Source organism: Pteropus vampyrus, unplaced genomic scaffold (assembly GCF_000151845.1).
Source record: "Pteropus vampyrus isolate Shadow unplaced genomic scaffold, Pvam_2.0 Scaffold288, whole genome shotgun sequence".
NCBI lineage: Eukaryota > Metazoa > Chordata > Mammalia > Chiroptera > Pteropodidae > Pteropus > Pteropus vampyrus.
Genome location: NW_011889069.1, coordinates 1 through 17,625, shown reverse-complemented (window position 1 = coordinate 17,625; position 17,625 = coordinate 1). Strand labels below are relative to the sequence as shown.

Below are 17,625 nucleotides of genomic sequence, written 5' to 3'. Positions count from 1 at the left end.
CCTTCCTTCCTTCCTTCCTTCCTTCCTTCCTTCCTTCCTTCCTCTCTTCCTTCCCTGCCACATGCCAGATAGGCATAGTTCTAGGTGCTGCAGTTAGAGCCACAAAGGAAAAGGAAATAAAGTCTCTGCCTTGAAAGAGCTGCTTTCTACTAAGGAATGCATGATATTCTTTGTAGCATCATGTGGTCTCAATGCTCTCATCTGTAAGTTAAGGGCTGGACTAGTTGAATAGTTTCCCATCCTATTTTTTGCTCATAATCCCCTGTGGAAGTTGAAAGAATGCAAGAGCTAAGGCTGCATCTCAAACCTACTGACCAGAATCTGGGGAGGAGTGCTGGCAGAGGTGGTGGAGAACCTCCCTTCCAGATCTCTAAGATGCCTTCCAACTTATCCATTGTTGAGGGCGCTGGAAACCAAGAAAGTCTTCCTGGAAGAGATGCTGTATTTTAGGTTTTAGAGAAAGGCAAAGGTTATACACCAGCAGGGTGGAAGGGGAGGGGATCCCAAGTGTAGTTTCTTTTGATCAAATAGCTTTTCTTTTCTATGAAGTCAAAGGAAGGTACTTTTGAGGGTAAGGCATAAACCTGAATGATTTTTTCCTCTATAAAGGAGTGAATGAGGCCCCGTGGAAGTTGATAATTGTAGAGGGGTGCGGCTGTTAGTTAAAAGGCTAATGGAGCCACATACTTCAGATGGATAATGTGCCAGAGCCAGAACTGGGAGAGCAACTTTTTAATTTCCTATCAACTTGGGAATTTATTTAACCACGAGGCCTCATCATGGCATTTGCTCACACATATTCATCTTTGAATGAATGATAAGATGGAGTCCTGGATGTCTGTTACCCTGGAAGATTCTCTTCCTATTCATTAGATCCCTGACATTTTCAAGCTTTCCCTTAAGTAAAGTTTTCTTTTCCTCTGAGGCTGTGAAGATGAAACAAATGTGTGACCCGTTAGTTGTAGTTATTGGCGGGTAGAGAGGCTTCTTTCTTTCTTTCTTTAATTAATCGATCAATTAATTAATTAATTTTTGCTTTTTAATTTTATTAACATTTTTTTGATACAGAATTTACTCCTGGGCCATAAGTTTTTGTTTCTTAATTTTCTTCTGGGATATCTTTTTCTTCTGTGCAAGCTTCTCTTCTGATTTAGGAACAATCTTCTCTTTTTCAGTAGGGATCATCTCAGTGTGGCAGGGAGAGCTCATGTAGGGGTTAATTCGCCCATGAGCTTTGTAAGTTCTGTGCCTCATCTTGGGAGCTTTGTTCACCTGGATGTTCTCAGTGACTAGAGAGTCTACATCTAAACCTTTAAGTTCAGCTTTACTCTCTGCATTTTTAAGAACGTGCAGTGAAAATTCAGCACTTTTTTGAGCCACAAACCCTGTGTCCAGCCCCACTGTTTGGCCTGAGTATACCTACCAACTCCACCATTGTAACCATGGAATGGCATACATTGCTTCTGTAAAGTGATATCCTTCATATAGTTCTTGGATATGCATACCCTTAATGGCCTGGGAAGTTTCACAACTGTTCTTACAGTAAACACGAAGATTTGAACCTCTCGATTTGCATGATGTTGCAGGATATTCTGGGTCAAGTGACAGTGAACCATTTTCGGAGGTCACCTCAGACCGCTTATGGGAAAAATGACGCTCCTTTTTTATTATTATTTTTGTTTTTCAATGATAGTTGACATTCAATAGTATTTTATATTAGTTTTAGGTGAACAGCACAGTGCATAGACATTTATATAATTTACGATTAGTACCCACCTGGCTCCATACATAGTTATTACAATATTGTCGACTGTATTCCTTATGCTGTACTTTACAACCCCATGACTATTGTTAATTACCAGTTTGTACCTCTTAACCCTTTCGCCATTTTCACCCAGTCCCCCTACCCTCCTCCCATCTAGCAATCATTAATTTGTTCTCTGTATCTACAAGTCTGTTTCTGTTTGTTCATTTATTTTGTTTTTCAGATTCCACACATAAATAAGATCATATGGCATTTGTCTTTCTCTATCTGACTTATTTTACTTAGCATAATGTTCTCTAGGTCCATCCATTTTGTTGTAAATGGTAAGATTTCATTATTGTTTATGGCTGAGTAATATTCCATTGTATAGAAGTACCACATCTTCTTTAAATTCCACTACTGGGTATTTACCAAAAAAAAAAACAACAACAACCCAAAACACTAATTCAAAAAGATATATGCACCCCTACATTCACTGCAGCACTATTTATAATAGCCAAGATATGGAAGCAACACAAGTGCCCATCAAGAGTGATGCTTCTTAACATTGAAAATTAGAAGTAAGAAAATTATCTCTGCCTCAAATTATAATATCCAAGTGCCAGTTTTCACAAAATAAGTTTAACCGTCTTTAACTTGATCTGTAAAAATAACTTAAACCAAATAGCTTAAATCAAACAGTTAACAAAAGATAAATTTCTAGTATGTCAATAACTATAAATTGACATAGTAAGAACAGCTAACAACTATTATAAAGCTATTTTAATATAATATTGGAGCAGATTGGTGTCTAGAAATATCCAATTATTTGTGGGTCTTAATAAACACAAGGATGAAATTTTAATTCAATGGAAAATGGTTTATTTTATAAATATAGCTGACATAATTGACTATTCTTTTGGAAGATCTTGTCATAGAATTGCTTATTATCCAATCTTTCCTTGGCCACTATGGTACTAATTGGGCACATGGCCACTCAGAATGAGTATGAGTTTTCCCAGCCTCCCTTTTAACTAGGATGGGTTACATGACTAATATCAAGACAATAAGCTATGAGTGGAAGTGGTACAGTTTCCTTTTAGGTGGAGTCCTGAAAGAAAATGGGTGTGCCCATCTTCTCACCTCTCCTGTTGACTGGAATGAGGACATGGCAGTGAGCCGTCTTGGACTATGAAAATGAATGGTGGAGTAAGAGGATAAAAAGAGGCTGGCTTCTTGGATAATCTCATGCAGTAGTATCCATACTAGTTTTGGAATGCGCATCTTCATTCAGACTGTTATGTAGAAGAGGGATTAAATTATATCCTATACAAGTCATAGCTATTGGAGATTTTTGTTTTATGCAGCCAAGTCCATAACCTAACTACTGCAGAACATCTGCCTTCCTGCTTTTTTTGTTTATGTGCAAACAAAAATTAAAAGTAGATTGAAGAAAGATCTATATATACTATTTACTTTGCCCAGTAATCAGTTTGGAGACTCCAGTATACAAAACTAGTACATCATAAGAACCTGAAAATTTTGACTGCAGCATTATTTATAATAGCAAATGTTTGTCAATATGGGAGTAGTTAAATATAGTATAGCATGCCATTCCTATGATATATCGTACAGTTATTAAAAGGGATGAATTAGATTTATATATATTGACCAGGAACATAGTCATGACATATTGGTAAAGTTAAAAAGTTTGCAGAGTAGTGAGGGATTTTTGTTTTTCTTTTTGGTGGTAAAATATAGATAACATAAAACCATTTAACATAAAAATTACTATTTTAATAATTTTTAATTATACACTACAGTGGCATTAAGCACATTCACATCATTGTGCAACCATAACCATGTCTAACTCCAGAACTTTTTCATTATCTTACACTGCAACTATATACCCATAAATCAGTAATTGCCATTCCTCACTCCCCCAGCCCTTGGTAACCACTGTTCTGTATTTTATGTCTATAAATTTGGCTACTCAAAGTATCTCATATAAGTGGAATCATATAGTACTTATCTTTTCATGTCTGGCTTAATTTACTTAGCATAACGTTTTAAAATTTCACCCATGTTGTAGCATGTGTCAGAATTTCACCCTTTTAAAGCCAAATAATACTCCATTGTATGTATGTATTACACTTTCCATTCATCCATTCATCTGTTGTTGAATGTCAAAGGTTGTTTCCACCTTTGGCTACTGTGAATGATGCTGCTGTTAACCTCGGTTTTTGCTTTCAGTTCTTTGGTGTATATACCCAGGAGTGGAACTGCTGAATCAAATGGTAATTCTGTTTAAGGTTTTGAAGAAATGCCACAGCAACCGCACCATTTTACATTCCCACCAGCAGTGCACAAGGATTCTAATTTCTCCACATCCATGCTTAGACTTGTTTTCTGCTTTTTGATAGTAGACATCCTAATGAGTGTGGTTTTGACTTGCATTTCCCTAATGATTAGTGCTATTAAATATCTTTTTATCTGCTTATTGGCCATTTACATATCCTCTCTGAGAAAAGTCTATTCAAATACTTTGCCTATTTTTAATTGGGTATATTATTTTTTTGTTGCTGTTGTTGTTGTTTTAGGAGTTCTCTACATATTCTGGATATTAGATATGTGACTTGTAAATATTTTCTTCCATTCTGTGGGTTGTCTTTTTACTCTTTTGATAGTATCCTTCAATGCACAAAGTTTTAATTTTGATAAAGTCCAATTTGCTATTTTTGCTTTTGTTGTCTGTGCTCTTGATGTCATATCCAAGAAATCAATGTCTAATCCAACATCGTAAAGATTTCCACCTAAGAGTTTTATAGTTTTAGCTCTTATGTTTAGACCTTTTTTCCATTTCGAGTTAATTTTTATATATGGCATGTGGTAATGATCCAACTTTATTCTTTTGCATATGGATACCCAGTTTTCCCAGCACCATTTGTCGAAAAGACTGTCCTTTCTCCATTGACTAGTCTTGGCACTCTTGTCAAAGATCACTTGGCCAAATATGCAAGGGATTATTTCTGGGATCTCTGTTCTATTACAATGGTCTGTATGCCTGTCTTTATACCAGTAACACGCTGTTTTGATTACTGTAGATTTGCAGTAAATTTTGAAATTAGGAAGTATGAGTCTTCCAAATTTATTTTCCATTTTCAAGATTGTTTTGGCTATTTGGGGCCTTTTGAGATTCCATATAAATTTTAGAATAAATTTTCTATTTCTTCAGAAAACATCTTTGGGATATTGATAGTGATAGCATTGACTCCGTAGATTGCTTTGAGTAGTATTAACATATATTTTTAAATTAAGTTTATTGGGGTAACATTGTTTAATACAATTATTTAATTTTCAGATGTACATTATAATTGACATCTGTATATTCTATTGTGTGTTTACCACACAAAAGTCCAGTTTCCTTCAGCTATCATATATTTCCCTACACTATGACCTCCTCCTGCCCCACCCCCTGTCCTCTGGTAATTGTACATAGTGTAGGGAAAGGGTGATATTCTGCCCCACCCCCTGTCCTCTGGGAAAATTGACATCTGTATATTCTATTGTGTGTTTACCACACAAAAGTCCAGTTTCCTTCAGCTATCACCCTTTCCCTATGCTATGACCTCCTCTTGCCCCACCCCCTGTCCTCTGGTAACAACTAGTCTATAGTCCATGTCCATGAGCAACTGTTTGTTTGTCCTGTTCATTTGTTGCTTTTAGGTTTATATCTCACATATAAATGATATCATGTGATTTTCAGCCTTTTCTGTTTGGCTTATTTCGCTTAGCATGATCATCTCTAGGTCCACCCATGTTGTCACAAATGGCAGTATTTCATCTCTTCTTATGGCTGAGTAATATTCCATTACATATATGTACTACAGCTTCTTTTATCCAGTCATCTATCATAGGACACTTTGGTTGCTTCCATGTGCTGGCCACTGTGAATAATGCTGCTATGATCATTGGCGTGCGATTATCTTTACGGATATGAGTTTTCAAGTCCTTGAGATAAATACCCAGTAAAGAGATTGCTGGATCATATGGTAGATCAATTCTTAGTTTTTTGAGGAACCTCCATACTGTTTTCCATAGTGGCTGTACCAATTTTCAGTCCCACTAGCAGTGTATTAGGGTTCCTATTTCTCCACATCCTCTCCAGCATTTGTTATTTCTTGTCCTGTTGATTATAGCTATTCTAACAGGTGTGAGATAGTATCTCATTGTGGTTTTGATTTGCATTTCCCTAATAGCTAGTGATATTGAGCATCTTTTCATATGTTTCTTGACCATTTGTATGTCCTCTAGGGAGAAGTGTCTGTTCAGATCCTTTGCCCATTTTTTGATTGAATCATTTGTTTTTTTTTGTTGTTGTTGTTGTTATTATTGGGTTGTATGAATTCTTTGTATATTTTGGATATTAGGCCCTTATCAAAAGTGTGGCTTACAAATATATTTTCCCATTAAGATGGTTGTCTCTTTACCTTGTTGATGGTTTCTTTTACTGTGCAGAAGCTTTTTAGTTTGATGTAATCCAATTCATTTATTTTAGCTTTTACTTCCTTTGCCTTTGAGGTCAAATTCATAAAATCCTCTTTAAGTCCAAGTTCCTTGAGTTTCATTCTTATGTTTTCTTCTATGCATATTATTGTTTCAGGTCTTATATTTAGGTCCTTAATCCATTTTGAGTTAATTTTGGTGTGTGGTGACAGACAACAGTTTAGTTTCATTCTTTTACACGTGACTTTCCAGTTTTCCCAGCACCATTTATTGAAGAGGCTTTCCTTTTTCTACTGTATGTTTTCGGTTTTTTATGTATGTTTTTGGGCGAAAATTATTTGCCCATATAAATATGGGTTTATTTCTGGACTCTTGATTCTGTTCCACTGGTCCATGTGTCTGTTTTTCTGCCCATACCATAGCGTTTTGATTACTGTCACTTTGTAGTATAATTTGAAGTCAGGCAGAGTGATGCCTCCAGCCTCATTCTTTTTTCTCAGGATAGCTCTGGCAATTCGGGGTCTTTATGCTTCCATACAAATCTGATGATTTTTTGTCTATTTCTTTAAAATATGCTGATGAGATTTTGATGGGGATTGCATTAAATCTGTTTAATGCTTTGGGTAATATGGCCATTTTAACTATGTTGATTCTTCCAATCCAAGAACACGGGATATCTTTCCATTCCTTTGTATCTTCTTTGATTTCTTTTAATAGGGTCTTGCAGTTTTCATTGTATAGGGGCTTCACATGTTTTGTTAAATTTATTCCTAGGTATTTTATTCTTTTTGTTGCAATTGTGAAAGGAATTATTTCCTCCACTTTTTTTCTGACACTTCATTTCTAGAGTACAGGAATGCTATGGATTTTTGAACATTCATTTTGTATCCAGAAATTTTACTGTATTTGCTTATTGTTTCTAGTAGTGTTCTTGTGGAGTCTTTAGGGTTTTCTATGTAGAGAATCATGTCATCTGCAAATAGTGACAGTTTGACTTCTTTGTTTCCTACTTGGATGTATTTTACATCTTTTTCTTGTCTGATTGCACTTGCTAGGACCTCCAATATTATATTAAATAGCAGTGGCGATAGTGGACAGCCTTGCCTTGTTCCTGATCTTAGAGGGAAGGTTTTTAGTTTTTCACCATTAAGTATAATGTTGACTGAATGTTTGTCATATATGGCCTTTATTATGTTAAGCTACTTTCCTTCTATATCGATTTTGTTAAGTGTTTTGATCATAAATGGATGCTGTATCTTGTTGAAGGCTTTTTCTGCATCTATTAATATGATCATATGATTCTTATTTTTTAATTTGTTTATGTGGTGTATCACATTAATTGATTTGCATATATTGAACCATCCCTGTGCCCCTTGGATGAAGCCCACTTGACCATGGTGTATAATCTTTTTAATATATTGCTGTATTCAGTTCACTAGTATCTTATTTAGGATTTTTGCATCTGTGTTCATGAGAGATATTGGTCTGTAGTTTTCTTTTTTTGCATTATCGTTACCAGATTTTGGCATCAGAGTAATACTGGCCACATAAAATGAGTTGGGAGGTATTGCCTCCTCTTCGATTTTTTGGAAGAGTTTGAGAAGAACAGGTATTAAATCTTCATTGAATGCTTAGAATTCACTGGTGAAGCCTTCTGGTCCTGGACTTTTACTTTTGGGGATGTTTTTGATGATTGTTTCAATTTCCATAGTGCTGAATAGTCTATTTATATTTTCCAGTTCTTCTTGATTCAGTCTAGGAAGGTATTTTTCTAAGTACTGGTCCATTTCTTCTAGGTTATTAAATTTGGTGTTATATGCTTTTTCATAGTATTCTTGTATGATCCTTTGTATTTCTGTGGTGTCTCATAATTTCCCCCCTTTCTTCCCTGATTTTGTGTATTTGTGTCTTTTCTCTTTTATCTTTAGTGAGTCTATCCAGGTGTTTGTCAATTTTGTTAACCTTAAAGAACCATGAGCTGGAATTGCTGACACTGCTCAAGCAGTCATTATGAGTGCCTCGTTAGTGCTTCCTCATGACCTCTACTGAAACTATGGGTAGGAAGCGTGTCCTTATTGCCACTAGGTGGTGGTGAATGTCTGCCCTGACTCCACTGCACTGGGGAGAGGGTGGACCTCCTCATTACTGCTGGGTGGAGGATGGAAGTCCAGTTTCCCCAAACTCGATTGACACCCAGGAGTAGAGGACTGACTTCCTGAGTAGCCAGCAGGGATGGAAGCCTGACTTCCTATTCCCACTTCTCTGAAACCACCAGGAGCTGTCCAGCGACCCCTGCCAGGAGGGGGTTGTAATGCCTCATTACAGCCTAAAGAAGGTGGAAGTGGAGACTCTAAATGTGATCTTTCCTGGTGTGGGTGGGTGATTGATTTAAACAAAGCATCTCTGGTTGCTTCTTTGTGTCTGGGCTTGACTGCCTGACCATGTGATATGGATGAGAAGCACAACAGTCACCTGGCTTTTGCAAAATGGGGCCAGTCTCCTTGTCTGAGAACAATGCGGAGAAGGACCAGAAGGCAGAAACAGTGCTTGCAATCTGAATTAAATATTCCATAAGTCCCTGTTAATGAGGGAACTGAACGATACGTGCTGGCAAGTGAGCAGAGGACAGTTGCTGTGAGCATGAGCTTCGAAATCAGATAGCCCTGGGTGCACACTCTAGCTCTGCCACTAATTGGCTATGTGACCCCGGAGAAGTTGTTGCACCTCTCTGAACCTCAAGAATAAAAATAACAATTGTTCATTTTACATGTTTTGATTCCCTCTATGTGCAAATAATTGCTATTATTTTTATTGCTACTCAGAATGTATTTAGTCACTTCTCTTTTGGTCATCTTAAGATCTCTATGGGGGGATACTGTGGCAGATTGCAAAAATGGTCATAAATTATTTCTTTCACCTAGCCATGGCCTGTGGTGTTGCCCTGATTCAGCCTTGATCATGTGACTTGCTCTGGCCACTAGGATGTTAGTAAAAATGAAGCTTGTGGAAATGTGCGCTTGTGAATGTGAAAAGTGCTTGTGTGTGGAGCTTGCTCACTCTTGCTGCACTCAGGTCCCAGCTGCCACGTGAACAAGCCCAGGCTGGCCTACTGGATGATTACAGTCCCAGGGCCTAGTCATACCTCATCACCGCAGCCAGGAGCCACCAACCCCTAGACACATGAGAGAGCCATCCTAGCCCATAAGCCGACTGCCAGCTGATTCAAGATAGGAAAGGGACCCCACAGCTGAGCCCAGTGCCCAATAGGGTGAACTCAGTAAGTGTTGTTGTACTAAGCCACTACACCTTGGGATGGTTTGTTATAAGCAATAGATTACTGGCACAAAGATGCAGATGGGGGAGTCCAACTTCCATTTCTGCAACTCCTATCAACTCAATTATGACCCTCAATAAAATGGGGTCAAACATCTCCCCTGAGTGTTCCTGTGATAGTTAGATATTGTGAAGCAGGAGCAGTCAGTAGGAGCTCTGTAACTTTGTTTCCTTGGCACATGGGAGAGATGTATGGACCAGGAACTGTAATCATAATACCACGTTGGAGCCCACCTCCACAGGAAGGAGGTCTTTTCTGTGAGTTTTAGAGTTTGTTGTGGGAGTCTGCTCTGGCTCTCGGGGCCTGCAGCTCAACAGTCCACAAAATGAGATCCAGTTTCTTCAGCAATCTGAGCACTTACTGTATGCCTGGCACTGATGGAGAGGAAGAAACAGGAGGTATTCCTCCTCCTAATAGGTCCCCATAGGTCACAGAAACCCATTTATGAAAGCCTTTTTTGAAGGATATTGAATTTCCTCTTTGCATAACTCGTGGATTCTTTGCTTCACTCTCAGCTCTTGTGTCCCTGTGTCTCTCCTTTGCAGCCTAACGGGCAGCATCCACCACTAGGCGGCATGGGTGCACCACCGATAACACCGTGTTTGCCAAATGGAGTGAACGCACAACCCATTCAGTCAGGGCCCACAAAATTCTGACAGAAAAGTATAAAAGTGTAGTTCCAGTTTCCTGCCTAGAAAGCATGACTGCCCCTGACTATTGTAGTCATAGCCCAGTCCTGCGACTACAGCCTCAGGTAGGAAAAAAAAATGTCGTAGTGACATGGGGAAGAATGAAAACTATATATTCATACTGTCGTTTTCCTGTGATGGGAAGAATGGCAGAGTCATGCCAACTGCTTCCTCCAACCCCTCACCCACGCATCCACCAGAAAAGCAGTAGAGTTTGTCTGGAGGATGGGACCTCAAGGTGGGTGTGCACAAACACTCGTGAAGGCTTATAAGCAATTGCACCCATCATGCCTATACCTCCGGCCTTTTGAGATAATCAATCTGTTCCAATTCTCAGTCAAACCATCGCTCTGAGGATGAGCGTGTGTTTCTTGGTATAAGGGACACTCCTGGGGCTTGCACCATAGAGAGTGTTTCCTTTCAGCTTCCTGCACATGTTTCCGGCTCGTTCTGGAGAGGTGAGGTGGGAAGCACGTTGAACCACAATTCTTGCCTCCACTCCTCACCCAAATCCCAAATCCTGGGACTCGGAATAAGACCTGCACTTGCCTCCATCTGAGAGAAGCTCGTGTCCAGCTGCCCCCGAGACCCTGAATGGCCATCAGGAGTTCCAGAGGATTGTGTGAAGAGGCTGTGTGCCTGCTTCACATATTCATTCCCATGACCTCAGAGACCTGGTCTCCTGGGACTGACCAGATTGGGAAAGGGCCTCTGAGCTGCGGGGGGCCACTGCTCCCCTGAGAACACACTGTTCCCATTAGTAGAGCTGCCCCTGTCCCCCCACCTCCGTCATTCCCATCCTGTGACCTTTCCTTAGGCTGGCACAGGGTCCCCGCCCTTTCAGGCCTTCCAGGACACCTGGCCAACCCTGGCAGGTACTGTGTATTTATGTGATTTATGTGGCCACGCCTACTGTATAAACCCCATGACTTCACCTACAGACCTAGAAACTTTGAGACCTTACCTTAGATTTCATGTTGATCCTCTCTAAGGGCCTAAAAAAATTATGAGTCTGTGGTGAGGACTACATATCGCCCAATTAAGGTCATATTAGGCACAGGACAGTCACTTGTTACGTGGAGTTGGGTGTTACTTTCTCCCACAGAACTCAGCGCAACCCAGACTCATGACAGGGGCTCTTTGGGTCTCGATGGGCTGATTTCTTATCCATTGATTGATTAGTGATGGTGTCAGTAAACCCATGATCATTTCTTTAATGTTCCCATATTGGAGAACCATATAGTTGGTAGAGGTGGATAAGGAGAAAGGAAATGGACTCTATTGAGGAGAGAGAAAAGAGGAAGGGAAGTTGTGAGGGACATAAGGCGATGTCCTGCATAGTCTGTCATGGAAACTGTGACTGCCATCTTAGAGGAACAAGGTGACACAGGCATGGTTTCCTGGTCACGCTTATAGAATTTGAAGGCTGACAGAGGCTCCACAGACCTGAGAGCCACTCTTCATTGCAGAGGTGAATTGATCAAGGCCCTGGGGAGGAGCATAGAGATGAAGACAGAGTGTGTCTTAAGTTCAGGCTTTGTTTATCCTGTTCGGAGCAGCAGCGCTGAGTTCTCACTTTGATTGTTAACTCTCCACTTTACATTCCGACGGCCACCTCAACATCATTACTGCCCTTGTAACCTGAGGAATGTTTTGTGCATTTTGAAGACTCCCGCACGGAGAACATCTACATGCAACTAATTTCCTCTTCTTTTTATTCTTTCTCTTATCTGTCAGCTCTTTTTTGGGACTCTTCCCTAGCCTCTCCTTTTCTCTTTTTTGATTCTCATGCAAAGAGGCCTGGTCTTCTCTAGGTACTTGAGGTCCTAGAATTGTCCATGTCTGTAATATCTCCCTCCAGTTCTTCATGTCCTCTCAGAGCATCACCCTGGCTCCTGACCCCCTTTGCATGTGTTGAGGCACCCTGAGTGGGCCGGGCAGGGAACTGGGCTGGGAGTCAGAAGAGCTGTGCTGGAGGGGCCCTGTGAGGTCTGGTTCTGCCCTGGGCACCCCCCACATCGGGGCTTTTCTACAGTGGATGACTCTGGCCGTGCACAGTTGTTCTCTTCACTGCAATTTTCTAAAATTCCCTAGGAGGTGCTTCGGGAGAAGTAGCAGAGCATACAATTCAGATGGAAGCAGGACTGGAAGAAAAACTGTGACTCAGAAGGCTTAGCATTAAAAGAGTAAGGCAGCAAAGGCACATGTTCTTCATTGCTTCCTAAAATTCTTTTGAGGAGTGGACATTTTATTAAAAACAACCAAACTGAGGAGTCTCCTGGGTTGTGTGTGAACATGCAAAGGAGACAAGAGGACGGTGAAAATCAGCAAAGGCAAGTGAAAAATGTTGTGAGATCATCTTTTGTAAAGAGGCTACTCAGGTCGGGGAAGCTTCTAAGGTTGTTGGACCCATCCCTCCACTGCCCCCTTAATCTGGAGGACAGAGCTCTTGGTTCCTGTAAGGCTATGATGTGAGTAACTTCAGGGTCATAGTGCACATTGTATTTTCTATGAAGGGGCCTCCAGGATGTACTTAAAATATAGTCCTGCAAGACACAACTGTGTACTCCCCATGCCCTCAGGATCAACAGAGAGCATTTCTTAGCTGGAGGTTTATTGCTGGATCCCTTACCCTTGGGTATGATGAGAATGTGGGGGTAGTCTGACCTCCCCAACCTCAGGCCTCCTAGGAAGAGAAAGTGGAGAATAAAGTACCCTGGAGCTCCTTCTCATGCAAGCAAGGCAGCTCACCTTCCTTAGCATTGCAAGCCTGTGAGAGCTTAGTACTCCCAGAATCAAGTAAGGGGCACTGCAGAGTCCAGTCCCGGCTGGGGACTCCTCAGCATCGGTGGAGCCCTGTGAAGGGCCTGGGGCTAAGGTCCTATATAGATTTTACACACACACACACACACACACACACACACACACACACACACACACACACACACGTAAATCAAGCAAATGACAAAGGAAACAATGCAATGCTTTATTGAGACACAGTAAGGGGTAGCACTAAAAATTGCTTATGTTTCTTTTCCTTCCCAAATTTGTCAATAAATGAGACAAATATAATTGGTTTAATTACATTTTAAACAGCAGTGTCCTTAATCTTTTCGTATTGGAACACATTAAACCATAAAACTTTTTATTTATTACCACAACATCAAGGTTTTTCAAATGCAAGGCACAGGCAAAGCATTGGGATATTAAGAAAAATAAAGATTATTAGGAGAGAAAGGAAATGTTCCAGGTCTCTGTCTATTTGTACTGTGCTGGTCTCATGATGGGTCACATTCAGTGTTAGGTTGAGAGAAAGGGTCACCATTGCCACCTGTGTCATCAGACCTGTGTCTCACAGGCCCCAGGGTGGACGGACTCAGCCTTTTCAGCCTGGAGTCCCAGAGTCCCCCTTTCCTCTCCATCACTCTCACTGTCCAGGGCACAAGTCACCTGAACGCTTCCCAACCAAGTTCGATTGGTCCTGTAAGACATTTGTAGACACCCCGGGTAGAGATAAGACTCCCTTCCAAGAGTAGCACCAGGATTCAGTGTCCTGTCAGCCTGATTTCTGGGGAAGCCAGGGCCCGTGGTCACTGCTGCAGGGTGTGAGGAGCCTTCTGTGTCCTGCATGCCCACACCAGGGAGCCCTCTTATGTCTGTCTCTGGATCGGCTGAGGGCTGCCAGCACCCTTGTTCTCCTTATAGCTCTGGTATCAGCATGTGTGCAGGTCAAAACTTGGGGCCTCAGCCTGAGTCTCAGAGGAGATGGAATTTATAGTGTTAAGAAGCCTCAGTCAGGCCAAAGAAGAGGGGCCTCCTCCCTGCTCCTCTCCCTCCTCAGCTCAGTTACTGGATGGTTAACTAGTGTTTCTGTTGTATAGATTTAGAATTTAATTTAGATGTATATTTTATGTTTACTGAAGATTTTTTAATGAAACAACTTATCTACTACTGGTTTCATTTTAAATATTTTCTATAAAATAAAGCACATGAATAGAAAAGCACCCTGAACAAGTTAGGACTCAATGAATTATTATAGACACTCACCCCAATCACCACAATCAGGTCACCCCTTTTCTCCTGTAAAGCTCCCCCAGTGTTAATTGAGAAAAATAACTGCAAATTTAGTTCTTTCCACATGTCCATAGGTCAGTGTCTTCTTAGGAATTTTATTTCGTAAAGTCTCTTTTTTATTCCTCAGGAAGAGGGTCATGGGAACAGCAGTATTGGAGATCATGCACAATGACGTGGATGTCCGTACATTTATACCCACGAGTTACATGCTTGAATATAAAATCAAGTCTCACTGTTCTTCACGTAACTATAGTACTCTATTTTCTTTTTCCACCAATTATTACAAGGAGGTTGATGAGATTCGAATTTTCTTTCCCTTATAGGTCATTTCCTTTTTACTGTTCTTTAGACAAACAGAGGACTTTTCTTTCTTCAAAGACCAGTAATGTGAGTATCATAGACCCTGCCATTAGCAAGTGCACATTCAAAAGCTCAGGGTGTTCTTTTAATATGCAGATATAAAACATTTTCCTCAAGTCTCAACATCTAAGAGATCATCACATAATCATTAGTTTCCTGAGTTCCTTGTTGTCAGGCAGTAGGCTGTTTCTCCACCTTCGTGACTCAGATTTTGGTGCAATGATAGGAGATCTTGGATCTCCCGGGCCCCTGTATCTGCAGGAAACCCTCCTCGGAGTGAAATCACTGGGCCCATGGGGGTGTGCATGTTAAGTGCTGACACACAAGGCCAAGAGCATTTCAGAGAGGCTGGTGGTTCTGATGCTCAATCAGGCAGTGCATTTGTCACGACAGGAGCTGGGCCGTGCCCGTGCACTCTGCAGAGAGAGTAAGGGCCTTGGTCCCTGAGCACCTCCTGCAGAATATCATCTTGCATCACATCTCCCTCATTCCTGTGTGCCCTTCTGCATCCCTATCCTCTCTCCCTCACTCCAGCTGGTCCCCACTCTTTCCTGCCTGCACTTTTGAAACGTCCCCTGGCTGACTCACTGATTCTACTTGCCTTCCGTTCAGGACCACCAGGTTCTTACTGCATGCGGGACTATCTTCTGGTTTATAGATCCTCCAGACCATGCCACCTTGTTCAACGCCTTCAGTGAATCCATGTGAAGGGTGGACTCTACATCAGTGTAGGTAGACCTGTATTCGACATTCCAAAACTCTCCAGTAAGGTTTCCTAAGTGTTTGTGTTACTTGTCAAACAGGTCATGGTGGTGCAGGCAGGAGTCGACTCCACATCTTTAGTACACTTGGCTGTGGGGAAAAGGTGCCATTTCTTGTACCCATTGTTTGGAGGGCTACATCTGCTAGTGAGTATTTTAAAACTAGTTTATACATGGGAAAGATTCAAACATGTTTGCAATTTCTTCAATAATTTTCCCAAGTAGAATTGGGGTCTTGGCCCTCCTTATAAACCAGAGGTGCCACTAATGTTTCTTGTCACTGACAGATGCCTTGGAAACAACAATGTGTCCGTGTACGGTTATGCTTGACATGGCCATGAGCATCCACCTGATCACTCAGGTCACTGCCCTGTGAGCTGTCAGCCACCCAGTACCAGATCTGGATGATTTGAGAGTACCCTGCTGTGAGGACACCCAGGCCACACTGGCAAGTCTCATGTGTATCCTCCAGCCACATCCAGGTCTAGCTGCCGACATAGGATTGAGTCACTTCCAGAGCCACCCAATGCCTGCTAGTCCATTCTTCCTGCATGTGGGACTTCTCTGCTAAGACTCAATATCACAGAGCAGAAAAGTGCCAGCCCACTGCCCCTCGTCGGAATGCCAACCCATGACGACCAGCAAAATAATGCCAGTGTTTCAGGCCACCAATGTGAATGGAAAGTTCTAAACACATGTATGTGTTTGTGTGTATGTATGTATGTATATATTTATGTATGCATGTATGTCTATAAACACACACAAAGAGCAGCAGGAATAACACCTTTGTAGAAATTTCGAAAAGTGCTATAGAACATATATAAAAATCTCATTGTGCTTCTTTCTCCCTTCAATAGCCTTCTAGCTTTGGTCTCTGGACTTAAGAACGGGTAAATTTCTGTATGTCTTTTGACATTTATTATGAACCACCAGATAACACTGACACCCTCACATGTCTCTATAGGCTTTTCCTATATTTCCACATTGATTCTCCATTGACCATGAACACACAGGGAGGGGACAGCAGAGAGGAAGTCCTCTGCTTTATACTGTTCTCCAAATGGGGTCGGAATGTAAGACCTGAAATAGTAAAATGCATAGTAGAAAACATAGGAACTAAGCTCAAGGACTTTGGACGTAAAGAGAATTTTATGAATTTGACCTCAAAAGCAAGGCAGGCAAAAGCAAAAATAAATGAATGGGACAACATGGAACACAAAAGCTTCTGCTCAACAAAAGAAACCGTCAACAAGGTAAAGAAAAAGGCATCCGAGTGGGAAAATATATTTGCAAGCTTTGCCTCCGATAAAGGCCTAATATCCAAAAATATACAAAGAACTCGTACGACTCAAGAACAACAACAAAAAAAACAAGCTATCCTTTCAAAAATGGGCAAGGGACTTGAACAGACACTTCTCCCTAGAGGACATACAAATAGCCAACAAGTATGTGAAAAGATGCTCAACATCGCTAGCTATTACGGAAGTGCAAATTAAAACTACAATGAGACATCACCTCACATCTGTTAGAATAGCTATAATCAACAGGGCAGATAATAACAAATGTTAGAGAGAATGCAGAAAAAAAGAAACCCTCATACAGTGTCGGTGGCACTGCAAGTTGGTACAGCCACTATAGAAAACAGTATGGAATTTCTGCAAAAAAAAAAACGAAGAATTGATCTGCCATATGATCCAGCCATCCCTCTACAGGGTATTTACCACAAAGAGTTGAAAATCCTTATCCAAAAAGATATTTGCATACTGATGTTCATAGCAGCATCATTCACAGTGGTCAGTGCATAGACGATTGTACTACGATAGATGATTGGCTAAAGATAGATGATTGGCTAAAGAAGCTGTGGTACATATATACAATGAAATATCTTCCTACGATAGATGATTGGCTAAAGAAGCTGTGGTACATATATACAATGAAATATCTTCCTACGATAGATGATTGGCTAAAGAAGCTGTGATACATATATACAATGAAATATTTTCCTCATCCATAAGAAGAGATGAAATACTGCCATTCGATACAATATGGATGGACCTCGAGATAATCATGCTAAGTGAAATAACCAGACAGAAAACGTTGAAAATCACATGACATCACTTATATGTGAGATATAAATCTAAAAGCAACAAATGAACA

General features: G+C 40.8%; 1 pseudogene; it reads right to left on the bottom strand.

Annotated features, from left to right (window-relative positions):
- Window positions 1-1,071: 1,071 nt before the first annotated feature.
- LOC105302937 lies at window positions 1,072-3,028 on the bottom strand (annotated as a pseudogene).
- Window positions 3,029-17,625: the final 14,597 nt, after the last annotated feature.